This window comes from Rhinoderma darwinii, unplaced genomic scaffold (genome assembly GCF_050947455.1).
Source record: "Rhinoderma darwinii isolate aRhiDar2 unplaced genomic scaffold, aRhiDar2.hap1 Scaffold_536, whole genome shotgun sequence".
Taxonomy (NCBI): Eukaryota; Metazoa; Chordata; class Amphibia; order Anura; family Rhinodermatidae; genus Rhinoderma; species Rhinoderma darwinii.
This window is the reverse complement of record NW_027464085.1, coordinates 95,559-121,383: the sequence shown is the minus strand read 5'-3', so window position 1 is coordinate 121,383 and position 25,825 is coordinate 95,559. Positions and strand designations below refer to the sequence as shown.

The 25,825-nt window shown below is 48.0% G+C and overlaps 38 non-coding genes across 38 annotated transcripts; all 38 read right to left on the bottom strand.

The window, feature by feature from the left end:
• Positions 1-269: 269 nt before the first annotated feature.
• LOC142722581 (U1 spliceosomal RNA) lies at positions 270-433 on the bottom strand. The gene has a single exon (XR_012874870.1). It is a non-coding gene; the product is annotated as a U1 spliceosomal RNA (small nuclear RNA).
• A 593-nt stretch (positions 434-1,026) lies between these two features.
• On the bottom strand, positions 1,027-1,190 carry LOC142722580 (U1 spliceosomal RNA). Its single transcript, XR_012874869.1, has one exon. It is a non-coding gene; the product is annotated as a U1 spliceosomal RNA (small nuclear RNA).
• A 487-nt stretch (positions 1,191-1,677) lies between these two features.
• LOC142722579 (U1 spliceosomal RNA) lies at positions 1,678-1,841 on the bottom strand. Its single transcript, XR_012874868.1, has one exon. It is a non-coding gene; the product is annotated as a U1 spliceosomal RNA (small nuclear RNA).
• A 483-nt stretch (positions 1,842-2,324) lies between these two features.
• LOC142722578 (U1 spliceosomal RNA) lies at positions 2,325-2,488 on the bottom strand. Its single transcript, XR_012874867.1, has one exon. It is a non-coding gene; the product is annotated as a U1 spliceosomal RNA (small nuclear RNA).
• Positions 2,489-2,975: 487 nt separating this feature from the next.
• On the bottom strand, positions 2,976-3,139 carry LOC142722575 (U1 spliceosomal RNA). The gene has a single exon (XR_012874866.1). It is a non-coding gene; the product is annotated as a U1 spliceosomal RNA (small nuclear RNA).
• Positions 3,140-3,626: 487 nt separating this feature from the next.
• LOC142722573 (U1 spliceosomal RNA) lies at positions 3,627-3,790 on the bottom strand. The gene has a single exon (XR_012874864.1). It is a non-coding gene; the product is annotated as a U1 spliceosomal RNA (small nuclear RNA).
• Positions 3,791-4,277: 487 nt separating this feature from the next.
• LOC142722572 (U1 spliceosomal RNA) lies at positions 4,278-4,441 on the bottom strand. The gene has a single exon (XR_012874863.1). It is a non-coding gene; the product is annotated as a U1 spliceosomal RNA (small nuclear RNA).
• A 483-nt stretch (positions 4,442-4,924) lies between these two features.
• Positions 4,925-5,088, bottom strand: LOC142722571 (U1 spliceosomal RNA). Its single transcript, XR_012874862.1, has one exon. It is a non-coding gene; the product is annotated as a U1 spliceosomal RNA (small nuclear RNA).
• A 593-nt stretch (positions 5,089-5,681) lies between these two features.
• On the bottom strand, positions 5,682-5,845 carry LOC142722570 (U1 spliceosomal RNA). The gene has a single exon (XR_012874860.1). It is a non-coding gene; the product is annotated as a U1 spliceosomal RNA (small nuclear RNA).
• Positions 5,846-6,332: 487 nt separating this feature from the next.
• On the bottom strand, positions 6,333-6,496 carry LOC142722569 (U1 spliceosomal RNA). The gene has a single exon (XR_012874859.1). It is a non-coding gene; the product is annotated as a U1 spliceosomal RNA (small nuclear RNA).
• A 483-nt stretch (positions 6,497-6,979) lies between these two features.
• On the bottom strand, positions 6,980-7,143 carry LOC142722568 (U1 spliceosomal RNA). The gene has a single exon (XR_012874858.1). It is a non-coding gene; the product is annotated as a U1 spliceosomal RNA (small nuclear RNA).
• Positions 7,144-7,626: 483 nt separating this feature from the next.
• On the bottom strand, positions 7,627-7,790 carry LOC142722567 (U1 spliceosomal RNA). The gene has a single exon (XR_012874857.1). It is a non-coding gene; the product is annotated as a U1 spliceosomal RNA (small nuclear RNA).
• A 593-nt stretch (positions 7,791-8,383) lies between these two features.
• LOC142722566 (U1 spliceosomal RNA) lies at positions 8,384-8,547 on the bottom strand. The gene has a single exon (XR_012874856.1). It is a non-coding gene; the product is annotated as a U1 spliceosomal RNA (small nuclear RNA).
• A 487-nt stretch (positions 8,548-9,034) lies between these two features.
• LOC142722564 (U1 spliceosomal RNA) lies at positions 9,035-9,198 on the bottom strand. The gene has a single exon (XR_012874855.1). It is a non-coding gene; the product is annotated as a U1 spliceosomal RNA (small nuclear RNA).
• Positions 9,199-9,681: 483 nt separating this feature from the next.
• LOC142722563 (U1 spliceosomal RNA) lies at positions 9,682-9,845 on the bottom strand. The gene has a single exon (XR_012874854.1). It is a non-coding gene; the product is annotated as a U1 spliceosomal RNA (small nuclear RNA).
• Positions 9,846-10,328: 483 nt separating this feature from the next.
• LOC142722561 (U1 spliceosomal RNA) lies at positions 10,329-10,492 on the bottom strand. The gene has a single exon (XR_012874852.1). It is a non-coding gene; the product is annotated as a U1 spliceosomal RNA (small nuclear RNA).
• Positions 10,493-10,979: 487 nt separating this feature from the next.
• On the bottom strand, positions 10,980-11,143 carry LOC142722560 (U1 spliceosomal RNA). Its single transcript, XR_012874851.1, has one exon. It is a non-coding gene; the product is annotated as a U1 spliceosomal RNA (small nuclear RNA).
• A 593-nt stretch (positions 11,144-11,736) lies between these two features.
• LOC142722559 (U1 spliceosomal RNA) lies at positions 11,737-11,900 on the bottom strand. The gene has a single exon (XR_012874849.1). It is a non-coding gene; the product is annotated as a U1 spliceosomal RNA (small nuclear RNA).
• Positions 11,901-12,493: 593 nt separating this feature from the next.
• LOC142722558 (U1 spliceosomal RNA) lies at positions 12,494-12,657 on the bottom strand. Its single transcript, XR_012874848.1, has one exon. It is a non-coding gene; the product is annotated as a U1 spliceosomal RNA (small nuclear RNA).
• A 483-nt stretch (positions 12,658-13,140) lies between these two features.
• Positions 13,141-13,304, bottom strand: LOC142722557 (U1 spliceosomal RNA). Its single transcript, XR_012874847.1, has one exon. It is a non-coding gene; the product is annotated as a U1 spliceosomal RNA (small nuclear RNA).
• Positions 13,305-13,791: 487 nt separating this feature from the next.
• Positions 13,792-13,955, bottom strand: LOC142722556 (U1 spliceosomal RNA). The gene has a single exon (XR_012874846.1). It is a non-coding gene; the product is annotated as a U1 spliceosomal RNA (small nuclear RNA).
• A 593-nt stretch (positions 13,956-14,548) lies between these two features.
• On the bottom strand, positions 14,549-14,712 carry LOC142722555 (U1 spliceosomal RNA). Its single transcript, XR_012874845.1, has one exon. It is a non-coding gene; the product is annotated as a U1 spliceosomal RNA (small nuclear RNA).
• A 593-nt stretch (positions 14,713-15,305) lies between these two features.
• On the bottom strand, positions 15,306-15,469 carry LOC142722553 (U1 spliceosomal RNA). The gene has a single exon (XR_012874844.1). It is a non-coding gene; the product is annotated as a U1 spliceosomal RNA (small nuclear RNA).
• Positions 15,470-15,952: 483 nt separating this feature from the next.
• Positions 15,953-16,116, bottom strand: LOC142722552 (U1 spliceosomal RNA). Its single transcript, XR_012874843.1, has one exon. It is a non-coding gene; the product is annotated as a U1 spliceosomal RNA (small nuclear RNA).
• A 483-nt stretch (positions 16,117-16,599) lies between these two features.
• LOC142722551 (U1 spliceosomal RNA) lies at positions 16,600-16,763 on the bottom strand. The gene has a single exon (XR_012874842.1). It is a non-coding gene; the product is annotated as a U1 spliceosomal RNA (small nuclear RNA).
• A 487-nt stretch (positions 16,764-17,250) lies between these two features.
• On the bottom strand, positions 17,251-17,414 carry LOC142722549 (U1 spliceosomal RNA). Its single transcript, XR_012874840.1, has one exon. It is a non-coding gene; the product is annotated as a U1 spliceosomal RNA (small nuclear RNA).
• A 593-nt stretch (positions 17,415-18,007) lies between these two features.
• On the bottom strand, positions 18,008-18,171 carry LOC142722548 (U1 spliceosomal RNA). Its single transcript, XR_012874838.1, has one exon. It is a non-coding gene; the product is annotated as a U1 spliceosomal RNA (small nuclear RNA).
• A 593-nt stretch (positions 18,172-18,764) lies between these two features.
• Positions 18,765-18,928, bottom strand: LOC142722547 (U1 spliceosomal RNA). Its single transcript, XR_012874837.1, has one exon. It is a non-coding gene; the product is annotated as a U1 spliceosomal RNA (small nuclear RNA).
• A 483-nt stretch (positions 18,929-19,411) lies between these two features.
• On the bottom strand, positions 19,412-19,575 carry LOC142722546 (U1 spliceosomal RNA). The gene has a single exon (XR_012874836.1). It is a non-coding gene; the product is annotated as a U1 spliceosomal RNA (small nuclear RNA).
• A 483-nt stretch (positions 19,576-20,058) lies between these two features.
• Positions 20,059-20,222, bottom strand: LOC142722545 (U1 spliceosomal RNA). The gene has a single exon (XR_012874835.1). It is a non-coding gene; the product is annotated as a U1 spliceosomal RNA (small nuclear RNA).
• A 487-nt stretch (positions 20,223-20,709) lies between these two features.
• LOC142722544 (U1 spliceosomal RNA) lies at positions 20,710-20,873 on the bottom strand. The gene has a single exon (XR_012874834.1). It is a non-coding gene; the product is annotated as a U1 spliceosomal RNA (small nuclear RNA).
• Positions 20,874-21,466: 593 nt separating this feature from the next.
• On the bottom strand, positions 21,467-21,630 carry LOC142722542 (U1 spliceosomal RNA). Its single transcript, XR_012874833.1, has one exon. It is a non-coding gene; the product is annotated as a U1 spliceosomal RNA (small nuclear RNA).
• A 483-nt stretch (positions 21,631-22,113) lies between these two features.
• On the bottom strand, positions 22,114-22,277 carry LOC142722541 (U1 spliceosomal RNA). The gene has a single exon (XR_012874832.1). It is a non-coding gene; the product is annotated as a U1 spliceosomal RNA (small nuclear RNA).
• A 483-nt stretch (positions 22,278-22,760) lies between these two features.
• On the bottom strand, positions 22,761-22,924 carry LOC142722540 (U1 spliceosomal RNA). Its single transcript, XR_012874831.1, has one exon. It is a non-coding gene; the product is annotated as a U1 spliceosomal RNA (small nuclear RNA).
• A 483-nt stretch (positions 22,925-23,407) lies between these two features.
• Positions 23,408-23,571, bottom strand: LOC142722539 (U1 spliceosomal RNA). The gene has a single exon (XR_012874830.1). It is a non-coding gene; the product is annotated as a U1 spliceosomal RNA (small nuclear RNA).
• Positions 23,572-24,164: 593 nt separating this feature from the next.
• On the bottom strand, positions 24,165-24,328 carry LOC142722537 (U1 spliceosomal RNA). Its single transcript, XR_012874827.1, has one exon. It is a non-coding gene; the product is annotated as a U1 spliceosomal RNA (small nuclear RNA).
• A 483-nt stretch (positions 24,329-24,811) lies between these two features.
• On the bottom strand, positions 24,812-24,975 carry LOC142722536 (U1 spliceosomal RNA). The gene has a single exon (XR_012874826.1). It is a non-coding gene; the product is annotated as a U1 spliceosomal RNA (small nuclear RNA).
• Positions 24,976-25,458: 483 nt separating this feature from the next.
• LOC142722535 (U1 spliceosomal RNA) lies at positions 25,459-25,622 on the bottom strand. The gene has a single exon (XR_012874825.1). It is a non-coding gene; the product is annotated as a U1 spliceosomal RNA (small nuclear RNA).
• Between the last annotated feature and the right edge of the window lie 203 nt (positions 25,623-25,825).

The following is a 25,825-nucleotide window of genomic DNA, read 5'->3' as shown; positions in this document are numbered from 1 at the left end:
TGAAACAGGCTCAAAGTAGCACAACATAGTACAGCAAAGGCACAGGTCCTACACTTTACGTTACACTCTGCACTAACATTCAGATAAAGCATCACATAGGAAAGCCACAAAACCAAAGGCAGCTGATAAGGGAGAGAGGAGTATCCAATCCTCTTGGCCACCCAGAGGTCAATTGATGGCTGGCTCGCTCGATCGATCGATCTAGCAAGTATCTCTGACTAGTAATAGTCAGCATTGAATAATAAGCACTGTTTTTCACCAGAGTAAATCAGGGGAAAGCGCGAACGCAGTCCCCCACTACCACAAATTATGCAGTCGAGTTTCCCGCATTTGGGGAAATCGCAGGGGTCAGCACACCCGAAGTGCAATGGATGAGCCTCACCCTGGGAGAACCACCTTAGTGATCATGGTATCTCCCCTGCCAGGTAAGTATGAGTTGCATAGCGCCTGCCAGACAGGCTCCCCTCACAAGAGGCCCTACTAAGTCGCTGAGGATTTTTCCTGGTTTTTGGTCCGAAGCAGGCCAAAGATCACCTGTCTGCATCCAACTGCGCCAAAAAACGGATGCACCTCATTGTACGGAGCCGGGGGTGTGCAGGCACCCCAAATTCCATAAGACACAGGCTCAAGTCTAAGCACTTCCAAGATGCACAGCAACCAGGGTATTAGCATATGGGGCGGCGGCTTCTGGTCAGAGCATTGCCGTGCCGATGAAGCATTCCCCACAGTTGCATGCCGTCACCTGTGAGACAGAGAGGAAGGATAGGTTAGGTTAGGGAAAGGCTCGCCATGCCCTGACTTCTTGAAGCCCAGCAGAAAAAGAATCTTCACTGATCACACTGTTGTTCATCCACGAGGGGGAGACAAAGGCTGCGTATACAGCTAAATATAAAGAGATAATATACCACATTTTGGATTGAAAAACAGCTTTGTTGACAATCGGTGGTTAAATCACAAGCATACAAGTACCTCTGACTAGTAACAGTCAGCATTGAATAATAAGCACTGTTTTTCACCAGAGTAAATCAGGGGAAAGCGCGAACGCAGTCCCCCACTACCACAAATTATGCAGTCGAGTTTCCCGCATTTGGGGAAATCGCAGGGGTCAGCACACCCGAAGTGCAATGGATGAGCCTCACCCTGGGAGAACCACCTTAGTGATCATGGTATCTCCCCTGCCAGGTAAGTATGAGTTGCATAGCGCCTGCCAGACAGGCTCCCCTCACAAGAGGCCCTACTAAGTCGCTGAGGATTTTTCCTGGTTTTTGGTCCGAAGCAGGCCAAAGATCACCTGTCTGCATCCACCTTTTTGGATTGAAAACAGCTTTGTTAACAATCAGTGGTCAAATCACAAGCATACAGTATACCGTCAACCAGCCCAATCAATCAATCAATCAATATCTTTGAAACAGGCTCAAAGTAGCACAACATAGTACAGCAAAGGCACAGGTCCTACACTTTACGTTACACTCTGCACTAACATTCAGATAAAGCATCACATAGGAAAGCCACAAAACCAAAGGCAGCTGATAAGGGAGAGAGGAGTATCCAATCCTCTTGGCCACCCAGAGGTCAATTGATGGCTGGCTCGCTCGATCGATCGATCGATCTAGCAAGTATCTCTGACTAGTAATAGTCAGCATTGAATAATAAGCACTGTTTTTCACCAGAGTAAATCAGGGGAAAGCGCGAACGCAGTCCCCCACTACCACAAATTATGCAGTCGAGTTTCCCGCATTTGGGGAAATCGCAGGGGTCAGCACACCCGAAGTGCAATGGATGAGCCTCACCCTGGGAGAACCACCTTAGTGATCATGGTATCTCCCCTGCCAGGTAAGTATGAGTTGCATAGCGCCTGCCAGACAGGCTCCCCTCACAAGAGGCCCTACTAAGTCGCTGAGGATTTTTCCTGGTTTTTGGTCCGAAGCAGGCCAAAGATCACCTGTCTGCATCCACCTTTTTGGATTGAAAACAGCTTTGTTAACAATCAGTGGTCAAATCACAAGCATACAGTATACCGTCAACCAGCCCAATCAATCAATCAATCAATATCTTTGAAACAGGCTCAAAGTAGCACAACATAGTACAGCAAAGGCACAGGTCCTACACTTTACGTTACACTCTGCACTAACATTCAGATAAAGCATCACATAGGAAAGCCACAAAACCAAAGGCAGCTGATAAGGGAGAGAGGAGTATCCAATCCTCTTGGCCACCCAGAGGTCAATTGATGGCTGGCTCGCTCGATCGATCGATCTAGCAAGTATCTCTGACTAGTAATAGTCAGCATTGAATAATAAGCACTGTTTTTCACCAGAGTAAATCAGGGGAAAGCGCGAACGCAGTCCCCCACTACCACAAATTATGCAGTCGAGTTTCCCGCATTTGGGGAAATCGCAGGGGTCAGCACACCCGAAGTGCAATGGATGAGCCTCACCCTGGGAGAACCACCTTAGTGATCATGGTATCTCCCCTGCCAGGTAAGTATGAGTTGCATAGCGCCTGCCAGACAGGCTCCCCTCACAAGAGGCCCTACTAAGTCGCTGAGGATTTTTCCTGGTTTTTGGTCCGAAGCAGGCCAAAGATCACCTGTCTGCATCCACCTTTTTGGATTGAAAACAGCTTTGTTAACAATCAGTGGTCAAATCACAAGCATACAGTATACCGTCAACCAGCCCAATCAATCAATCAATCAATATCTTTGAAACAGGCTCAAAGTAGCACAACATAGTACAGCAAAGGCACAGGTCCTACACTTTACGTTACACTCTGCACTAACATTCAGATAAAGCATCACATAGGAAAGCCACAAAACCAAAGGCAGCTGATAAGGGAGAGAGGAGTATCCAATCCTCTTGGCCACCCAGAGGTCAATTGATGGCTGGCTCGCTCGATCGATCGATCGATCTAGCAAGTATCTCTGACTAGTAATAGTCAGCATTGAATAATAAGCACTGTTTTTCACCAGAGTAAATCAGGGGAAAGCGCGAACGCAGTCCCCCACTACCACAAATTATGCAGTCGAGTTTCCCGCATTTGGGGAAATCGCAGGGGTCAGCACACCCGAAGTGCAATGGATGAGCCTCACCCTGGGAGAACCACCTTAGTGATCATGGTATCTCCCCTGCCAGGTAAGTATGAGTTGCATAGCGCCTGCCAGACAGGCTCCCCTCACAAGAGGCCCTACTAAGTCGCTGAGGATTTTTCCTGGTTTTTGGTCCGAAGCAGGCCAAAGATCACCTGTCTGCATCCACCTTTTTGGATTGAAAACAGCTTTGTTAACAATCAGTGGTCAAATCACAAGCATACAGTATACCGTCAACCAGCCCAATCAATCAATCAATCAATATCTTTGAAACAGGCTCAAAGTAGCACAACATAGTACAGCAAAGGCACAGGTCCTACACTTTACGTTACACTCTGCACTAACATTCAGATAAAGCATCACATAGGAAAGCCACAAAACCAAAGGCAGCTGATAAGGGAGAGAGGAGTATCCAATCCTCTTGGCCACCCAGAGGTCAATTGATGGCTGGCTCGCTCGATCGATCGATCGATCTAGCAAGTATCTCTGACTAGTAATAGTCAGCATTGAATAATAAGCACTGTTTTTCACCAGAGTAAATCAGGGGAAAGCGCGAACGCAGTCCCCCACTACCACAAATTATGCAGTCGAGTTTCCCGCATTTGGGGAAATCGCAGGGGTCAGCACACCCGAAGTGCAATGGATGAGCCTCACCCTGGGAGAACCACCTTAGTGATCATGGTATCTCCCCTGCCAGGTAAGTATGAGTTGCATAGCGCCTGCCAGACAGGCTCCCCTCACAAGAGGCCCTACTAAGTCGCTGAGGATTTTTCCTGGTTTTTGGTCCGAAGCAGGCCAAAGATCACCTGTCTGCATCCACCTTTTTGGATTGAAAACAGCTTTGTTAACAATCAGTGGTCAAATCACAAGCATACAGTATACCGTCAACCAGCCCAATCAATCAATCAATCAATATCTTTGAAACAGGCTCAAAGTAGCACAACATAGTACAGCAAAGGCACAGGTCCTACACTTTACGTTACACTCTGCACTAACATTCAGATAAAGCATCACATAGGAAAGCCACAAAACCAAAGGCAGCTGATAAGGGAGAGAGGAGTATCCAATCCTCTTGGCCACCCAGAGGTCAATTGATGGCTGGCTCGCTCGATCGATCGATCGATCTAGCAAGTATCTCTGACTAGTAATAGTCAGCATTGAATAATAAGCACTGTTTTTCACCAGAGTAAATCAGGGGAAAGCGCGAACGCAGTCCCCCACTACCACAAATTATGCAGTCGAGTTTCCCGCATTTGGGGAAATCGCAGGGGTCAGCACACCCGAAGTGCAATGGATGAGCCTCACCCTGGGAGAACCACCTTAGTGATCATGGTATCTCCCCTGCCAGGTAAGTATGAGTTGCATAGCGCCTGCCAGACAGGCTCCCCTCACAAGAGGCCCTACTAAGTCGCTGAGGATTTTTCCTGGTTTTTGGTCCGAAGCAGGCCAAAGATCACCTGTCTGCATCCACCTTTTTGGATTGAAAACAGCTTTGTTAACAATCAGTGGTCAAATCACAAGCATACAGTATACCGTCAACCAGCCCAATCAATCAATCAATCAATATCTTTGAAACAGGCTCAAAGTAGCACAACATAGTACAGCAAAGGCACAGGTCCTACACTTTACGTTACACTCTGCACTAACATTCAGATAAAGCATCACATAGGAAAGCCACAAAACCAAAGGCAGCTGATAAGGGAGAGAGGAGTATCCAATCCTCTTGGCCACCCAGAGGTCAATTGATGGCTGGCTCGCTCGATCGATCGATCTAGCAAGTATCTCTGACTAGTAATAGTCAGCATTGAATAATAAGCACTGTTTTTCACCAGAGTAAATCAGGGGAAAGCGCGAACGCAGTCCCCCACTACCACAAATTATGCAGTCGAGTTTCCCGCATTTGGGGAAATCGCAGGGGTCAGCACACCCGAAGTGCAATGGATGAGCCTCACCCTGGGAGAACCACCTTAGTGATCATGGTATCTCCCCTGCCAGGTAAGTATGAGTTGCATAGCGCCTGCCAGACAGGCTCCCCTCACAAGAGGCCCTACTAAGTCGCTGAGGATTTTTCCTGGTTTTTGGTCCGAAGCAGGCCAAAGATCACCTGTCTGCATCCAACTGCGCCAAAAAACGGATGCACCTCATTGTACGGAGCCGGGGGTGTGCAGGCACCCCAAATTCCATAAGACACAGGCTCAAGTCTAAGCACTTCCAAGATGCACAGCAACCAGGGTATTAGCATATGGGGCGGCGGCTTCTGGTCAGAGCATTGCCGTGCCGATGAAGCATTCCCCACAGTTGCATGCCGTCACCTGTGAGACAGAGAGGAAGGATAGGTTAGGTTAGGGAAAGGCTCGCCATGCCCTGACTTCTTGAAGCCCAGCAGAAAAAGAATCTTCACTGATCACACTGTTGTTCATCCACGAGGGGGAGACAAAGGCTGCGTATACAGCTAAATATAAAGAGATAATATACCACATTTTGGATTGAAAAACAGCTTTGTTGACAATCGGTGGTTAAATCACAAGCATACAAGTACCTCTGACTAGTAACAGTCAGCATTGAATAATAAGCACTGTTTTTCACCAGAGTAAATCAGGGGAAAGCGCGAACGCAGTCCCCCACTACCACAAATTATGCAGTCGAGTTTCCCGCATTTGGGGAAATCGCAGGGGTCAGCACACCCGAAGTGCAATGGATGAGCCTCACCCTGGGAGAACCACCTTAGTGATCATGGTATCTCCCCTGCCAGGTAAGTATGAGTTGCATAGCGCCTGCCAGACAGGCTCCCCTCACAAGAGGCCCTACTAAGTCGCTGAGGATTTTTCCTGGTTTTTGGTCCGAAGCAGGCCAAAGATCACCTGTCTGCATCCACCTTTTTGGATTGAAAACAGCTTTGTTAACAATCAGTGGTCAAATCACAAGCATACAGTATACCGTCAACCAGCCCAATCAATCAATCAATCAATATCTTTGAAACAGGCTCAAAGTAGCACAACATAGTACAGCAAAGGCACAGGTCCTACACTTTACGTTACACTCTGCACTAACATTCAGATAAAGCATCACATAGGAAAGCCACAAAACCAAAGGCAGCTGATAAGGGAGAGAGGAGTATCCAATCCTCTTGGCCACCCAGAGGTCAATTGATGGCTGGCTCGCTCGATCGATCGATCGATCTAGCAAGTATCTCTGACTAGTAATAGTCAGCATTGAATAATAAGCACTGTTTTTCACCAGAGTAAATCAGGGGAAAGCGCGAACGCAGTCCCCCACTACCACAAATTATGCAGTCGAGTTTCCCGCATTTGGGGAAATCGCAGGGGTCAGCACACCCGAAGTGCAATGGATGAGCCTCACCCTGGGAGAACCACCTTAGTGATCATGGTATCTCCCCTGCCAGGTAAGTATGAGTTGCATAGCGCCTGCCAGACAGGCTCCCCTCACAAGAGGCCCTACTAAGTCGCTGAGGATTTTTCCTGGTTTTTGGTCCGAAGCAGGCCAAAGATCACCTGTCTGCATCCACCTTTTTGGATTGAAAACAGCTTTGTTAACAATCAGTGGTCAAATCACAAGCATACAGTATACCGTCAACCAGCCCAATCAATCAATCAATCAATATCTTTGAAACAGGCTCAAAGTAGCACAACATAGTACAGCAAAGGCACAGGTCCTACACTTTACGTTACACTCTGCACTAACATTCAGATAAAGCATCACATAGGAAAGCCACAAAACCAAAGGCAGCTGATAAGGGAGAGAGGAGTATCCAATCCTCTTGGCCACCCAGAGGTCAATTGATGGCTGGCTCGCTCGATCGATCGATCTAGCAAGTATCTCTGACTAGTAATAGTCAGCATTGAATAATAAGCACTGTTTTTCACCAGAGTAAATCAGGGGAAAGCGCGAACGCAGTCCCCCACTACCACAAATTATGCAGTCGAGTTTCCCGCATTTGGGGAAATCGCAGGGGTCAGCACACCCGAAGTGCAATGGATGAGCCTCACCCTGGGAGAACCACCTTAGTGATCATGGTATCTCCCCTGCCAGGTAAGTATGAGTTGCATAGCGCCTGCCAGACAGGCTCCCCTCACAAGAGGCCCTACTAAGTCGCTGAGGATTTTTCCTGGTTTTTGGTCCGAAGCAGGCCAAAGATCACCTGTCTGCATCCACCTTTTTGGATTGAAAACAGCTTTGTTAACAATCAGTGGTCAAATCACAAGCATACAGTATACCGTCAACCAGCCCAATCAATCAATCAATCAATATCTTTGAAACAGGCTCAAAGTAGCACAACATAGTACAGCAAAGGCACAGGTCCTACACTTTACGTTACACTCTGCACTAACATTCAGATAAAGCATCACATAGGAAAGCCACAAAACCAAAGGCAGCTGATAAGGGAGAGAGGAGTATCCAATCCTCTTGGCCACCCAGAGGTCAATTGATGGCTGGCTCGCTCGATCGATCGATCTAGCAAGTATCTCTGACTAGTAATAGTCAGCATTGAATAATAAGCACTGTTTTTCACCAGAGTAAATCAGGGGAAAGCGCGAACGCAGTCCCCCACTACCACAAATTATGCAGTCGAGTTTCCCGCATTTGGGGAAATCGCAGGGGTCAGCACACCCGAAGTGCAATGGATGAGCCTCACCCTGGGAGAACCACCTTAGTGATCATGGTATCTCCCCTGCCAGGTAAGTATGAGTTGCATAGCGCCTGCCAGACAGGCTCCCCTCACAAGAGGCCCTACTAAGTCGCTGAGGATTTTTCCTGGTTTTTGGTCCGAAGCAGGCCAAAGATCACCTGTCTGCATCCAACTGCGCCAAAAAACGGATGCACCTCATTGTACGGAGCCGGGGGTGTGCAGGCACCCCAAATTCCATAAGACACAGGCTCAAGTCTAAGCACTTCCAAGATGCACAGCAACCAGGGTATTAGCATATGGGGCGGCGGCTTCTGGTCAGAGCATTGCCGTGCCGATGAAGCATTCCCCACAGTTGCATGCCGTCACCTGTGAGACAGAGAGGAAGGATAGGTTAGGTTAGGGAAAGGCTCGCCATGCCCTGACTTCTTGAAGCCCAGCAGAAAAAGAATCTTCACTGATCACACTGTTGTTCATCCACGAGGGGGAGACAAAGGCTGCGTATACAGCTAAATATAAAGAGATAATATACCACATTTTGGATTGAAAAACAGCTTTGTTGACAATCGGTGGTTAAATCACAAGCATACAAGTACCTCTGACTAGTAACAGTCAGCATTGAATAATAAGCACTGTTTTTCACCAGAGTAAATCAGGGGAAAGCGCGAACGCAGTCCCCCACTACCACAAATTATGCAGTCGAGTTTCCCGCATTTGGGGAAATCGCAGGGGTCAGCACACCCGAAGTGCAATGGATGAGCCTCACCCTGGGAGAACCACCTTAGTGATCATGGTATCTCCCCTGCCAGGTAAGTATGAGTTGCATAGCGCCTGCCAGACAGGCTCCCCTCACAAGAGGCCCTACTAAGTCGCTGAGGATTTTTCCTGGTTTTTGGTCCGAAGCAGGCCAAAGATCACCTGTCTGCATCCACCTTTTTGGATTGAAAACAGCTTTGTTAACAATCAGTGGTCAAATCACAAGCATACAGTATACCGTCAACCAGCCCAATCAATCAATCAATCAATATCTTTGAAACAGGCTCAAAGTAGCACAACATAGTACAGCAAAGGCACAGGTCCTACACTTTACGTTACACTCTGCACTAACATTCAGATAAAGCATCACATAGGAAAGCCACAAAACCAAAGGCAGCTGATAAGGGAGAGAGGAGTATCCAATCCTCTTGGCCACCCAGAGGTCAATTGATGGCTGGCTCGCTCGATCGATCGATCGATCTAGCAAGTATCTCTGACTAGTAATAGTCAGCATTGAATAATAAGCACTGTTTTTCACCAGAGTAAATCAGGGGAAAGCGCGAACGCAGTCCCCCACTACCACAAATTATGCAGTCGAGTTTCCCGCATTTGGGGAAATCGCAGGGGTCAGCACACCCGAAGTGCAATGGATGAGCCTCACCCTGGGAGAACCACCTTAGTGATCATGGTATCTCCCCTGCCAGGTAAGTATGAGTTGCATAGCGCCTGCCAGACAGGCTCCCCTCACAAGAGGCCCTACTAAGTCGCTGAGGATTTTTCCTGGTTTTTGGTCCGAAGCAGGCCAAAGATCACCTGTCTGCATCCACCTTTTTGGATTGAAAACAGCTTTGTTAACAATCAGTGGTCAAATCACAAGCATACAGTATACCGTCAACCAGCCCAATCAATCAATCAATCAATATCTTTGAAACAGGCTCAAAGTAGCACAACATAGTACAGCAAAGGCACAGGTCCTACACTTTACGTTACACTCTGCACTAACATTCAGATAAAGCATCACATAGGAAAGCCACAAAACCAAAGGCAGCTGATAAGGGAGAGAGGAGTATCCAATCCTCTTGGCCACCCAGAGGTCAATTGATGGCTGGCTCGCTCGATCGATCGATCTAGCAAGTATCTCTGACTAGTAATAGTCAGCATTGAATAATAAGCACTGTTTTTCACCAGAGTAAATCAGGGGAAAGCGCGAACGCAGTCCCCCACTACCACAAATTATGCAGTCGAGTTTCCCGCATTTGGGGAAATCGCAGGGGTCAGCACACCCGAAGTGCAATGGATGAGCCTCACCCTGGGAGAACCACCTTAGTGATCATGGTATCTCCCCTGCCAGGTAAGTATGAGTTGCATAGCGCCTGCCAGACAGGCTCCCCTCACAAGAGGCCCTACTAAGTCGCTGAGGATTTTTCCTGGTTTTTGGTCCGAAGCAGGCCAAAGATCACCTGTCTGCATCCACCTTTTTGGATTGAAAACAGCTTTGTTAACAATCAGTGGTCAAATCACAAGCATACAGTATACCGTCAACCAGCCCAATCAATCAATCAATCAATATCTTTGAAACAGGCTCAAAGTAGCACAACATAGTACAGCAAAGGCACAGGTCCTACACTTTACGTTACACTCTGCACTAACATTCAGATAAAGCATCACATAGGAAAGCCACAAAACCAAAGGCAGCTGATAAGGGAGAGAGGAGTATCCAATCCTCTTGGCCACCCAGAGGTCAATTGATGGCTGGCTCGCTCGATCGATCGATCTAGCAAGTATCTCTGACTAGTAATAGTCAGCATTGAATAATAAGCACTGTTTTTCACCAGAGTAAATCAGGGGAAAGCGCGAACGCAGTCCCCCACTACCACAAATTATGCAGTCGAGTTTCCCGCATTTGGGGAAATCGCAGGGGTCAGCACACCCGAAGTGCAATGGATGAGCCTCACCCTGGGAGAACCACCTTAGTGATCATGGTATCTCCCCTGCCAGGTAAGTATGAGTTGCATAGCGCCTGCCAGACAGGCTCCCCTCACAAGAGGCCCTACTAAGTCGCTGAGGATTTTTCCTGGTTTTTGGTCCGAAGCAGGCCAAAGATCACCTGTCTGCATCCACCTTTTTGGATTGAAAACAGCTTTGTTAACAATCAGTGGTCAAATCACAAGCATACAGTATACCGTCAACCAGCCCAATCAATCAATCAATCAATATCTTTGAAACAGGCTCAAAGTAGCACAACATAGTACAGCAAAGGCACAGGTCCTACACTTTACGTTACACTCTGCACTAACATTCAGATAAAGCATCACATAGGAAAGCCACAAAACCAAAGGCAGCTGATAAGGGAGAGAGGAGTATCCAATCCTCTTGGCCACCCAGAGGTCAATTGATGGCTGGCTCGCTCGATCGATCGATCGATCTAGCAAGTATCTCTGACTAGTAATAGTCAGCATTGAATAATAAGCACTGTTTTTCACCAGAGTAAATCAGGGGAAAGCGCGAACGCAGTCCCCCACTACCACAAATTATGCAGTCGAGTTTCCCGCATTTGGGGAAATCGCAGGGGTCAGCACACCCGAAGTGCAATGGATGAGCCTCACCCTGGGAGAACCACCTTAGTGATCATGGTATCTCCCCTGCCAGGTAAGTATGAGTTGCATAGCGCCTGCCAGACAGGCTCCCCTCACAAGAGGCCCTACTAAGTCGCTGAGGATTTTTCCTGGTTTTTGGTCCGAAGCAGGCCAAAGATCACCTGTCTGCATCCAACTGCGCCAAAAAACGGATGCACCTCATTGTACGGAGCCGGGGGTGTGCAGGCACCCCAAATTCCATAAGACACAGGCTCAAGTCTAAGCACTTCCAAGATGCACAGCAACCAGGGTATTAGCATATGGGGCGGCGGCTTCTGGTCAGAGCATTGCCGTGCCGATGAAGCATTCCCCACAGTTGCATGCCGTCACCTGTGAGACAGAGAGGAAGGATAGGTTAGGTTAGGGAAAGGCTCGCCATGCCCTGACTTCTTGAAGCCCAGCAGAAAAAGAATCTTCACTGATCACACTGTTGTTCATCCACGAGGGGGAGACAAAGGCTGCGTATACAGCTAAATATAAAGAGATAATATACCACATTTTGGATTGAAAAACAGCTTTGTTGACAATCGGTGGTTAAATCACAAGCATACAAGTACCTCTGACTAGTAACAGTCAGCATTGAATAATAAGCACTGTTTTTCACCAGAGTAAATCAGGGGAAAGCGCGAACGCAGTCCCCCACTACCACAAATTATGCAGTCGAGTTTCCCGCATTTGGGGAAATCGCAGGGGTCAGCACACCCGAAGTGCAATGGATGAGCCTCACCCTGGGAGAACCACCTTAGTGATCATGGTATCTCCCCTGCCAGGTAAGTATGAGTTGCATAGCGCCTGCCAGACAGGCTCCCCTCACAAGAGGCCCTACTAAGTCGCTGAGGATTTTTCCTGGTTTTTGGTCCGAAGCAGGCCAAAGATCACCTGTCTGCATCCAACTGCGCCAAAAAACGGATGCACCTCATTGTACGGAGCCGGGGGTGTGCAGGCACCCCAAATTCCATAAGACACAGGCTCAAGTCTAAGCACTTCCAAGATGCACAGCAACCAGGGTATTAGCATATGGGGCGGCGGCTTCTGGTCAGAGCATTGCCGTGCCGATGAAGCATTCCCCACAGTTGCATGCCGTCACCTGTGAGACAGAGAGGAAGGATAGGTTAGGTTAGGGAAAGGCTCGCCATGCCCTGACTTCTTGAAGCCCAGCAGAAAAAGAATCTTCACTGATCACACTGTTGTTCATCCACGAGGGGGAGACAAAGGCTGCGTATACAGCTAAATATAAAGAGATAATATACCACATTTTGGATTGAAAAACAGCTTTGTTGACAATCGGTGGTTAAATCACAAGCATACAAGTACCTCTGACTAGTAACAGTCAGCATTGAATAATAAGCACTGTTTTTCACCAGAGTAAATCAGGGGAAAGCGCGAACGCAGTCCCCCACTACCACAAATTATGCAGTCGAGTTTCCCGCATTTGGGGAAATCGCAGGGGTCAGCACACCCGAAGTGCAATGGATGAGCCTCACCCTGGGAGAACCACCTTAGTGATCATGGTATCTCCCCTGCCAGGTAAGTATGAGTTGCATAGCGCCTGCCAGACAGGCTCCCCTCACAAGAGGCCCTACTAAGTCGCTGAGGATTTTTCCTGGTTTTTGGTCCGAAGCAGGCCAAAGATCACCTGTCTGCATCCACCTTTTTGGATTGAAAACAGCTTTGTTAACAATCAGTGGTCAAATCACAAGCATACAGTATACCGTCAACCAGCCCAATCAATCAATCAATCAATATCTTTGAAACAGGCTCAAAGTAGCACAACATAGTACAGCAAAGGCACAGGTCCTACACTTTACGTTACACTCTGCACTAACATTCAGATAAAGCATCACATAGGAAAGCCACAAAACCAAAGGCAGCTGATAAGGGAGAGAGGAGTATCCAATCCTCTTGGCCACCCAGAGGTCAATTGATGGCTGGCTCGCTCGATCGATCGATCTAGCAAGTATCTCTGACTAGTAATAGTCAGCATTGAATAATAAGCACTGTTTTTCACCAGAGTAAATCAGGGGAAAGCGCGAACGCAGTCCCCCACTACCACAAATTATGCAGTCGAGTTTCCCGCATTTGGGGAAATCGCAGGGGTCAGCACACCCGAAGTGCAATGGATGAGCCTCACCCTGGGAGAACCACCTTAGTGATCATGGTATCTCCCCTGCCAGGTAAGTATGAGTTGCATAGCGCCTGCCAGACAGGCTCCCCTCACAAGAGGCCCTACTAAGTCGCTGAGGATTTTTCCTGGTTTTTGGTCCGAAGCAGGCCAAAGATCACCTGTCTGCATCCACCTTTTTGGATTGAAAACAGCTTTGTTAACAATCAGTGGTCAAATCACAAGCATACAGTATACCGTCAACCAGCCCAATCAATCAATCAATCAATATCTTTGAAACAGGCTCAAAGTAGCACAACATAGTACAGCAAAGGCACAGGTCCTACACTTTACGTTACACTCTGCACTAACATTCAGATAAAGCATCACATAGGAAAGCCACAAAACCAAAGGCAGCTGATAAGGGAGAGAGGAGTATCCAATCCTCTTGGCCACCCAGAGGTCAATTGATGGCTGGCTCGCTCGATCGATCGATCGATCTAGCAAGTATCTCTGACTAGTAATAGTCAGCATTGAATAATAAGCACTGTTTTTCACCAGAGTAAATCAGGGGAAAGCGCGAACGCAGTCCCCCACTACCACAAATTATGCAGTCGAGTTTCCCGCATTTGGGGAAATCGCAGGGGTCAGCACACCCGAAGTGCAATGGATGAGCCTCACCCTGGGAGAACCACCTTAGTGATCATGGTATCTCCCCTGCCAGGTAAGTATGAGTTGCATAGCGCCTGCCAGACAGGCTCCCCTCACAAGAGGCCCTACTAAGTCGCTGAGGATTTTTCCTGGTTTTTGGTCCGAAGCAGGCCAAAGATCACCTGTCTGCATCCAACTGCGCCAAAAAACGGATGCACCTCATTGTACGGAGCCGGGGGTGTGCAGGCACCCCAAATTCCATAAGACACAGGCTCAAGTCTAAGCACTTCCAAGATGCACAGCAACCAGGGTATTAGCATATGGGGCGGCGGCTTCTGGTCAGAGCATTGCCGTGCCGATGAAGCATTCCCCACAGTTGCATGCCGTCACCTGTGAGACAGAGAGGAAGGATAGGTTAGGTTAGGGAAAGGCTCGCCATGCCCTGACTTCTTGAAGCCCAGCAGAAAAAGAATCTTCACTGATCACACTGTTGTTCATCCACGAGGGGGAGACAAAGGCTGCGTATACAGCTAAATATAAAGAGATAATATACCACATTTTGGATTGAAAAACAGCTTTGTTGACAATCGGTGGTTAAATCACAAGCATACAAGTACCTCTGACTAGTAACAGTCAGCATTGAATAATAAGCACTGTTTTTCACCAGAGTAAATCAGGGGAAAGCGCGAACGCAGTCCCCCACTACCACAAATTATGCAGTCGAGTTTCCCGCATTTGGGGAAATCGCAGGGGTCAGCACACCCGAAGTGCAATGGATGAGCCTCACCCTGGGAGAACCACCTTAGTGATCATGGTATCTCCCCTGCCAGGTAAGTATGAGTTGCATAGCGCCTGCCAGACAGGCTCCCCTCACAAGAGGCCCTACTAAGTCGCTGAGGATTTTTCCTGGTTTTTGGTCCGAAGCAGGCCAAAGATCACCTGTCTGCATCCAACTGCGCCAAAAAACGGATGCACCTCATTGTACGGAGCCGGGGGTGTGCAGGCACCCCAAATTCCATAAGACACAGGCTCAAGTCTAAGCACTTCCAAGATGCACAGCAACCAGGGTATTAGCATATGGGGCGGCGGCTTCTGGTCAGAGCATTGCCGTGCCGATGAAGCATTCCCCACAGTTGCATGCCGTCACCTGTGAGACAGAGAGGAAGGATAGGTTAGGTTAGGGAAAGGCTCGCCATGCCCTGACTTCTTGAAGCCCAGCAGAAAAAGAATCTTCACTGATCACACTGTTGTTCATCCACGAGGGGGAGACAAAGGCTGCGTATACAGCTAAATATAAAGAGATAATATACCACATTTTGGATTGAAAAACAGCTTTGTTGACAATCGGTGGTTAAATCACAAGCATACAAGTACCTCTGACTAGTAACAGTCAGCATTGAATAATAAGCACTGTTTTTCACCAGAGTAAATCAGGGGAAAGCGCGAACGCAGTCCCCCACTACCACAAATTATGCAGTCGAGTTTCCCGCATTTGGGGAAATCGCAGGGGTCAGCACACCCGAAGTGCAATGGATGAGCCTCACCCTGGGAGAACCACCTTAGTGATCATGGTATCTCCCCTGCCAGGTAAGTATGAGTTGCATAGCGCCTGCCAGACAGGCTCCCCTCACAAGAGGCCCTACTAAGTCGCTGAGGATTTTTCCTGGTTTTTGGTCCGAAGCAGGCCAAAGATCACCTGTCTGCATCCACCTTTTTGGATTGAAAACAGCTTTGTTAACAATCAGTGGTCAAATCACAAGCATACAGTATACCGTCAACCAGCCCAATCAATCAATCAATCAATATCTTTGAAACAGGCTCAAAGTAGCACAACATAGTACAGCAAAGGCACAGGTCCTACACTTTACGTTACACTCTGCACTAACATTCAGATAAAGCATCACATAGGAAAGCCACAAAACCAAAGGCAGCTGATAAGGGAGAGAGGAGTATCCAATCCTCTTGGCCACCCAGAGGTCAATTGATGGCTGGCTCGCTCGATCGATCGATCTAGCAAGTATCTCTGACTAGTAATAGTCAGCATTGAATAATAAGCACTGTTTTTCACCAGAGTAAATCAGGGGAAAGCGCGAACGCAGTCCCCCACTACCACAAATTATGCAGTCGAGTTTCCCGCATTTGGGGAAATCGCAGGGGTCAGCACACCCGAAGTGCAATGGATGAGCCTCACCCTGGGAGAACCACCTTAGTGATCATGGTATCTCCCCTGCCAGGTAAGTATGAGTTGCATAGCGCCTGCCAGACAGGCTCCCCTCACAAGAGGCCCTACTAAGTCGCTGAGGATTTTTCCTGGTTTTTGGTCCGAAGCAGGCCAAAGATCACCTGTCTGCATCCACCTTTTTGGATTGAAAACAGCTTTGTTAACAATCAGTGGTCAAATCACAAGCATACAGTATACCGTCAACCAGCCCAATCAATCAATCAATCAATATCTTTGAAACAGGCTCAAAGTAGCACAACATAGTACAGCAAAGGCACAGGTCCTACACTTTACGTTACACTCTGCACTAACATTCAGATAAAGCATCACATAGGAAAGCCACAAAACCAAAGGCAGCTGATAAGGGAGAGAGGAGTATCCAATCCTCTTGGCCACCCAGAGGTCAATTGATGGCTGGCTCGCTCGATCGATCGATCTAGCAAGTATCTCTGACTAGTAATAGTCAGCATTGAATAATAAGCACTGTTTTTCACCAGAGTAAATCAGGGGAAAGCGCGAACGCAGTCCCCCACTACCACAAATTATGCAGTCGAGTTTCCCGCATTTGGGGAAATCGCAGGGGTCAGCACACCCGAAGTGCAATGGATGAGCCTCACCCTGGGAGAACCACCTTAGTGATCATGGTATCTCCCCTGCCAGGTAAGTATGAGTTGCATAGCGCCTGCCAGACAGGCTCCCCTCACAAGAGGCCCTACTAAGTCGCTGAGGATTTTTCCTGGTTTTTGGTCCGAAGCAGGCCAAAGATCACCTGTCTGCATCCACCTTTTTGGATTGAAAACAGCTTTGTTAACAATCAGTGGTCAAATCACAAGCATACAGTATACCGTCAACCAGCCCAATCAATCAATCAATCAATATCTTTGAAACAGGCTCAAAGTAGCACAACATAGTACAGCAAAGGCACAGGTCCTACACTTTACGTTACACTCTGCACTAACATTCAGATAAAGCATCACATAGGAAAGCCACAAAACCAAAGGCAGCTGATAAGGGAGAGAGGAGTATCCAATCCTCTTGGCCACCCAGAGGTCAATTGATGGCTGGCTCGCTCGATCGATCGATCGATCTAGCAAGTATCTCTGACTAGTAATAGTCAGCATTGAATAATAAGCACTGTTTTTCACCAGAGTAAATCAGGGGAAAGCGCGAACGCAGTCCCCCACTACCACAAATTATGCAGTCGAGTTTCCCGCATTTGGGGAAATCGCAGGGGTCAGCACACCCGAAGTGCAATGGATGAGCCTCACCCTGGGAGAACCACCTTAGTGATCATGGTATCTCCCCTGCCAGGTAAGTATGAGTTGCATAGCGCCTGCCAGACAGGCTCCCCTCACAAGAGGCCCTACTAAGTCGCTGAGGATTTTTCCTGGTTTTTGGTCCGAAGCAGGCCAAAGATCACCTGTCTGCATCCAACTGCGCCAAAAAACGGATGCACCTCATTGTACGGAGCCGGGGGTGTGCAGGCACCCCAAATTCCATAAGACACAGGCTCAAGTCTAAGCACTTCCAAGATGCACAGCAACCAGGGTATTAGCATATGGGGCGGCGGCTTCTGGTCAGAGCATTGCCGTGCCGATGAAGCATTCCCCACAGTTGCATGCCGTCACCTGTGAGACAGAGAGGAAGGATAGGTTAGGTTAGGGAAAGGCTCGCCATGCCCTGACTTCTTGAAGCCCAGCAGAAAAAGAATCTTCACTGATCACACTGTTGTTCATCCACGAGGGGGAGACAAAGGCTGCGTATACAGCTAAATATAAAGAGATAATATACCACATTTTGGATTGAAAAACAGCTTTGTTGACAATCGGTGGTTAAATCACAAGCATACAAGTACCTCTGACTAGTAACAGTCAGCATTGAATAATAAGCACTGTTTTTCACCAGAGTAAATCAGGGGAAAGCGCGAACGCAGTCCCCCACTACCACAAATTATGCAGTCGAGTTTCCCGCATTTGGGGAAATCGCAGGGGTCAGCACACCCGAAGTGCAATGGATGAGCCTCACCCTGGGAGAACCACCTTAGTGATCATGGTATCTCCCCTGCCAGGTAAGTATGAGTTGCATAGCGCCTGCCAGACAGGCTCCCCTCACAAGAGGCCCTACTAAGTCGCTGAGGATTTTTCCTGGTTTTTGGTCCGAAGCAGGCCAAAGATCACCTGTCTGCATCCAACTGCGCCAAAAAACGGATGCACCTCATTGTACGGAGCCGGGGGTGTGCAGGCACCCCAAATTCCATAAGACACAGGCTCAAGTCTAAGCACTTCCAAGATGCACAGCAACCAGGGTATTAGCATATGGGGCGGCGGCTTCTGGTCAGAGCATTGCCGTGCCGATGAAGCATTCCCCACAGTTGCATGCCGTCACCTGTGAGACAGAGAGGAAGGATAGGTTAGGTTAGGGAAAGGCTCGCCATGCCCTGACTTCTTGAAGCCCAGCAGAAAAAGAATCTTCACTGATCACACTGTTGTTCATCCACGAGGGGGAGACAAAGGCTGCGTATACAGCTAAATATAAAGAGATAATATACCACATTTTGGATTGAAAAACAGCTTTGTTGACAATCGGTGGTTAAATCACAAGCATACAAGTACCTCTGACTAGTAACAGTCAGCATTGAATAATAAGCACTGTTTTTCACCAGAGTAAATCAGGGGAAAGCGCGAACGCAGTCCCCCACTACCACAAATTATGCAGTCGAGTTTCCCGCATTTGGGGAAATCGCAGGGGTCAGCACACCCGAAGTGCAATGGATGAGCCTCACCCTGGGAGAACCACCTTAGTGATCATGGTATCTCCCCTGCCAGGTAAGTATGAGTTGCATAGCGCCTGCCAGACAGGCTCCCCTCACAAGAGGCCCTACTAAGTCGCTGAGGATTTTTCCTGGTTTTTGGTCCGAAGCAGGCCAAAGATCACCTGTCTGCATCCACCTTTTTGGATTGAAAACAGCTTTGTTAACAATCAGTGGTCAAATCACAAGCATACAGTATACCGTCAACCAGCCCAATCAATCAATCAATCAATATCTTTGAAACAGGCTCAAAGTAGCACAACATAGTACAGCAAAGGCACAGGTCCTACACTTTACGTTACACTCTGCACTAACATTCAGATAAAGCATCACATAGGAAAGCCACAAAACCAAAGGCAGCTGATAAGGGAGAGAGGAGTATCCAATCCTCTTGGCCACCCAGAGGTCAATTGATGGCTGGCTCGCTCGATCGATCGATCTAGCAAGTATCTCTGACTAGTAATAGTCAGCATTGAATAATAAGCACTGTTTTTCACCAGAGTAAATCAGGGGAAAGCGCGAACGCAGTCCCCCACTACCACAAATTATGCAGTCGAGTTTCCCGCATTTGGGGAAATCGCAGGGGTCAGCACACCCGAAGTGCAATGGATGAGCCTCACCCTGGGAGAACCACCTTAGTGATCATGGTATCTCCCCTGCCAGGTAAGTATGAGTTGCATAGCGCCTGCCAGACAGGCTCCCCTCACAAGAGGCCCTACTAAGTCGCTGAGGATTTTTCCTGGTTTTTGGTCCGAAGCAGGCCAAAGATCACCTGTCTGCATCCACCTTTTTGGATTGAAAACAGCTTTGTTAACAATCAGTGGTCAAATCACAAGCATACAGTATACCGTCAACCAGCCCAATCAATCAATCAATCAATATCTTTGAAACAGGCTCAAAGTAGCACAACATAGTACAGCAAAGGCACAGGTCCTACACTTTACGTTACACTCTGCACTAACATTCAGATAAAGCATCACATAGGAAAGCCACAAAACCAAAGGCAGCTGATAAGGGAGAGAGGAGTATCCAATCCTCTTGGCCACCCAGAGGTCAATTGATGGCTGGCTCGCTCGATCGATCGATCTAGCAAGTATCTCTGACTAGTAATAGTCAGCATTGAATAATAAGCACTGTTTTTCACCAGAGTAAATCAGGGGAAAGCGCGAACGCAGTCCCCCACTACCACAAATTATGCAGTCGAGTTTCCCGCATTTGGGGAAATCGCAGGGGTCAGCACACCCGAAGTGCAATGGATGAGCCTCACCCTGGGAGAACCACCTTAGTGATCATGGTATCTCCCCTGCCAGGTAAGTATGAGTTGCATAGCGCCTGCCAGACAGGCTCCCCTCACAAGAGGCCCTACTAAGTCGCTGAGGATTTTTCCTGGTTTTTGGTCCGAAGCAGGCCAAAGATCACCTGTCTGCATCCACCTTTTTGGATTGAAAACAGCTTTGTTAACAATCAGTGGTCAAATCACAAGCATACAGTATACCGTCAACCAGCCCAATCAATCAATCAATCAATATCTTTGAAACAGGCTCAAAGTAGCACAACATAGTACAGCAAAGGCACAGGTCCTACACTTTACGTTACACTCTGCACTAACATTCAGATAAAGCATCACATAGGAAAGCCACAAAACCAAAGGCAGCTGATAAGGGAGAGAGGAGTATCCAATCCTCTTGGCCACCCAGAGGTCAATTGATGGCTGGCTCGCTCGATCGATCGATCGATCTAGCAAGTATCTCTGACTAGTAATAGTCAGCATTGAATAATAAGCACTGTTTTTCACCAGAGTAAATCAGGGGAAAGCGCGAACGCAGTCCCCCACTACCACAAATTATGCAGTCGAGTTTCCCGCATTTGGGGAAATCGCAGGGGTCAGCACACCCGAAGTGCAATGGATGAGCCTCACCCTGGGAGAACCACCTTAGTGATCATGGTATCTCCCCTGCCAGGTAAGTATGAGTTGCATAGCGCCTGCCAGACAGGCTCCCCTCACAAGAGGCCCTACTAAGTCGCTGAGGATTTTTCCTGGTTTTTGGTCCGAAGCAGGCCAAAGATCACCTGTCTGCATCCAACTGCGCCAAAAAACGGATGCACCTCATTGTACGGAGCCGGGGGTGTGCAGGCACCCCAAATTCCATAAGACACAGGCTCAAGTCTAAGCACTTCCAAGATGCACAGCAACCAGGGTATTAGCATATGGGGCGGCGGCTTCTGGTCAGAGCATTGCCGTGCCGATGAAGCATTCCCCACAGTTGCATGCCGTCACCTGTGAGACAGAGAGGAAGGATAGGTTAGGTTAGGGAAAGGCTCGCCATGCCCTGACTTCTTGAAGCCCAGCAGAAAAAGAATCTTCACTGATCACACTGTTGTTCATCCACGAGGGGGAGACAAAGGCTGCGTATACAGCTAAATATAAAGAGATAATATACCACATTTTGGATTGAAAAACAGCTTTGTTGACAATCGGTGGTTAAATCACAAGCATACAAGTACCTCTGACTAGTAACAGTCAGCATTGAATAATAAGCACTGTTTTTCACCAGAGTAAATCAGGGGAAAGCGCGAACGCAGTCCCCCACTACCACAAATTATGCAGTCGAGTTTCCCGCATTTGGGGAAATCGCAGGGGTCAGCACACCCGAAGTGCAATGGATGAGCCTCACCCTGGGAGAACCACCTTAGTGATCATGGTATCTCCCCTGCCAGGTAAGTATGAGTTGCATAGCGCCTGCCAGACAGGCTCCCCTCACAAGAGGCCCTACTAAGTCGCTGAGGATTTTTCCTGGTTTTTGGTCCGAAGCAGGCCAAAGATCACCTGTCTGCATCCACCTTTTTGGATTGAAAACAGCTTTGTTAACAATCAGTGGTCAAATCACAAGCATACAGTATACCGTCAACCAGCCCAATCAATCAATCAATCAATATCTTTGAAACAGGCTCAAAGTAGCACAACATAGTACAGCAAAGGCACAGGTCCTACACTTTACGTTACACTCTGCACTAACATTCAGATAAAGCATCACATAGGAAAGCCACAAAACCAAAGGCAGCTGATAAGGGAGAGAGGAGTATCCAATCCTCTTGGCCACCCAGAGGTCAATTGATGGCTGGCTCGCTCGATCGATCGATCTAGCAAGTATCTCTGACTAGTAATAGTCAGCATTGAATAATAAGCACTGTTTTTCACCAGAGTAAATCAGGGGAAAGCGCGAACGCAGTCCCCCACTACCACAAATTATGCAGTCGAGTTTCCCGCATTTGGGGAAATCGCAGGGGTCAGCACACCCGAAGTGCAATGGATGAGCCTCACCCTGGGAGAACCACCTTAGTGATCATGGTATCTCCCCTGCCAGGTAAGTATGAGTTGCATAGCGCCTGCCAGACAGGCTCCCCTCACAAGAGGCCCTACTAAGTCGCTGAGGATTTTTCCTGGTTTTTGGTCCGAAGCAGGCCAAAGATCACCTGTCTGCATCCACCTTTTTGGATTGAAAACAGCTTTGTTAACAATCAGTGGTCAAATCACAAGCATACAGTATACCGTCAACCAGCCCAATCAATCAATCAATCAATATCTTTGAAACAGGCTCAAAGTAGCACAACATAGTACAGCAAAGGCACAGGTCCTACACTTTACGTTACACTCTGCACTAACATTCAGATAAAGCATCACATAGGAAAGCCACAAAACCAAAGGCAGCTGATAAGGGAGAGAGGAGTATCCAATCCTCTTGGCCACCCAGAGGTCAATTGATGGCTGGCTCGCTCGATCGATCGATCTAGCAAGTATCTCTGACTAGTAATAGTCAGCATTGAATAATAAGCACTGTTTTTCACCAGAGTAAATCAGGGGAAAGCGCGAACGCAGTCCCCCACTACCACAAATTATGCAGTCGAGTTTCCCGCATTTGGGGAAATCGCAGGGGTCAGCACACCCGAAGTGCAATGGATGAGCCTCACCCTGGGAGAACCACCTTAGTGATCATGGTATCTCCCCTGCCAGGTAAGTATGAGTTGCATAGCGCCTGCCAGACAGGCTCCCCTCACAAGAGGCCCTACTAAGTCGCTGAGGATTTTTCCTGGTTTTTGGTCCGAAGCAGGCCAAAGATCACCTGTCTGCATCCACCTTTTTGGATTGAAAACAGCTTTGTTAACAATCAGTGGTCAAATCACAAGCATACAGTATACCGTCAACCAGCCCAATCAATCAATCAATCAATATCTTTGAAACAGGCTCAAAGTAGCACAACATAGTACAGCAAAGGCACAGGTCCTACACTTTACGTTACACTCTGCACTAACATTCAGATAAAGCATCACATAGGAAAGCCACAAAACCAAAGGCAGCTGATAAGGGAGAGAGGAGTATCCAATCCTCTTGGCCACCCAGAGGTCAATTGATGGCTGGCTCGCTCGATCGATCGATCTAGCAAGTATCTCTGACTAGTAATAGTCAGCATTGAATAATAAGCACTGTTTTTCACCAGAGTAAATCAGGGGAAAGCGCGAACGCAGTCCCCCACTACCACAAATTATGCAGTCGAGTTTCCCGCATTTGGGGAAATCGCAGGGGTCAGCACACCCGAAGTGCAATGGATGAGCCTCACCCTGGGAGAACCACCTTAGTGATCATGGTATCTCCCCTGCCAGGTAAGTATGAGTTGCATAGCGCCTGCCAGACAGGCTCCCCTCACAAGAGGCCCTACTAAGTCGCTGAGGATTTTTCCTGGTTTTTGGTCCGAAGCAGGCCAAAGATCACCTGTCTGCATCCAACTGCGCCAAAAAACGGATGCACCTCATTGTACGGAGCCGGGGGTGTGCAGGCACCCCAAATTCCATAAGACACAGGCTCAAGTCTAAGCACTTCCAAGATGCACAGCAACCAGGGTATTAGCATATGGGGCGGCGGCTTCTGGTCAGAGCATTGCCGTGCCGATGAAGCATTCCCCACAGTTGCATGCCGTCACCTGTGAGACAGAGAGGAAGGATAGGTTAGGTTAGGGAAAGGCTCGCCATGCCCTGACTTCTTGAAGCCCAGCAGAAAAAGAATCTTCACTGATCACACTGTTGTTCATCCACGAGGGGGAGACAAAGGCTGCGTATACAGCTAAATATAAAGAGATAATATACCACATTTTGGATTGAAAAACAGCTTTGTTGACAATCGGTGGTTAAATCACAAGCATACAAGTACCTCTGACTAGTAACAGTCAGCATTGAATAATAAGCACTGTTTTTCACCAGAGTAAATCAGGGGAAAGCGCGAACGCAGTCCCCCACTACCACAAATTATGCAGTCGAGTTTCCCGCATTTGGGGAAATCGCAGGGGTCAGCACACCCGAAGTGCAATGGATGAGCCTCACCCTGGGAGAACCACCTTAGTGATCATGGTATCTCCCCTGCCAGGTAAGTATGAGTTGCATAGCGCCTGCCAGACAGGCTCCCCTCACAAGAGGCCCTACTAAGTCGCTGAGGATTTTTCCTGGTTTTTGGTCCGAAGCAGGCCAAAGATCACCTGTCTGCATCCACCTTTTTGGATTGAAAACAGCTTTGTTAACAATCAGTGGTCAAATCACAAGCATACAGTATACCGTCAACCAGCCCAATCAATCAATCAATCAATATCTTTGAAACAGGCTCAAAGTAGCACAACATAGTACAGCAAAGGCACAGGTCCTACACTTTACGTTACACTCTGCACTAACATTCAGATAAAGCATCACATAGGAAAGCCACAAAACCAAAGGCAGCTGATAAGGGAGAGAGGAGTATCCAATCCTCTTGGCCACCCAGAGGTCAATTGATGGCTGGCTCGCTCGATCGATCGATCTAGCAAGTATCTCTGACTAGTAATAGTCAGCATTGAATAATAAGCACTGTTTTTCACCAGAGTAAATCAGGGGAAAGCGCGAACGCAGTCCCCCACTACCACAAATTATGCAGTCGAGTTTCCCGCATTTGGGGAAATCGCAGGGGTCAGCACACCCGAAGTGCAATGGATGAGCCTCACCCTGGGAGAACCACCTTAGTGATCATGGTATCTCCCCTGCCAGGTAAGTATGAGTTGCATAGCGCCTGCCAGACAGGCTCCCCTCACAAGAGGCCCTACTAAGTCGCTGAGGATTTTTCCTGGTTTTTGGTCCGAAGCAGGCCAAAGATCACCTGTCTGCATCCACCTTTTTGGATTGAAAACAGCTTTGTTAACAATCAGTGGTCAAATCACAAGCATACAGTATACCGTCAACCAGCCCAATCAATCAATCAATCAATATCTTTGAAACAGGCTCAAAGTAGCACAACATAGTACAGCAAAGGCACAGGTCCTACACTTTACGTTACACTCTGCACTAACATTCAGATAAAGCATCACATAGGAAAGCCACAAAACCAAAGGCAGCTGATAAGGGAGAGAGGAGTATCCAATCCTCTTGGCCACCCAGAGGTCAATTGATGGCTGGCTCGCTCGATCGATCGATCTAGCAAGTATCTCTGACTAGTAATAGTCAGCATTGAATAATAAGCACTGTTTTTCACCAGAGTAAATCAGGGGAAAGCGCGAACGCAGTCCCCCACTACCACAAATTATGCAGTCGAGTTTCCCGCATTTGGGGAAATCGCAGGGGTCAGCACACCCGAAGTGCAATGGATGAGCCTCACCCTGGGAGAACCACCTTAGTGATCATGGTATCTCCCCTGCCAGGTAAGTATGAGTTGCATAGCGCCTGCCAGACAGGCTCCCCTCACAAGAGGCCCTACTAAGTCGCTGAGGATTTTTCCTGGTTTTTGGTCCGAAGCAGGCCAAAGATCACCTGTCTGCATCCACCTTTTTGGATTGAAAACAGCTTTGTTAACAATCAGTGGTCAAATCACAAGCATACAGTATACCGTCAACCAGCCCAATCAATCAATCA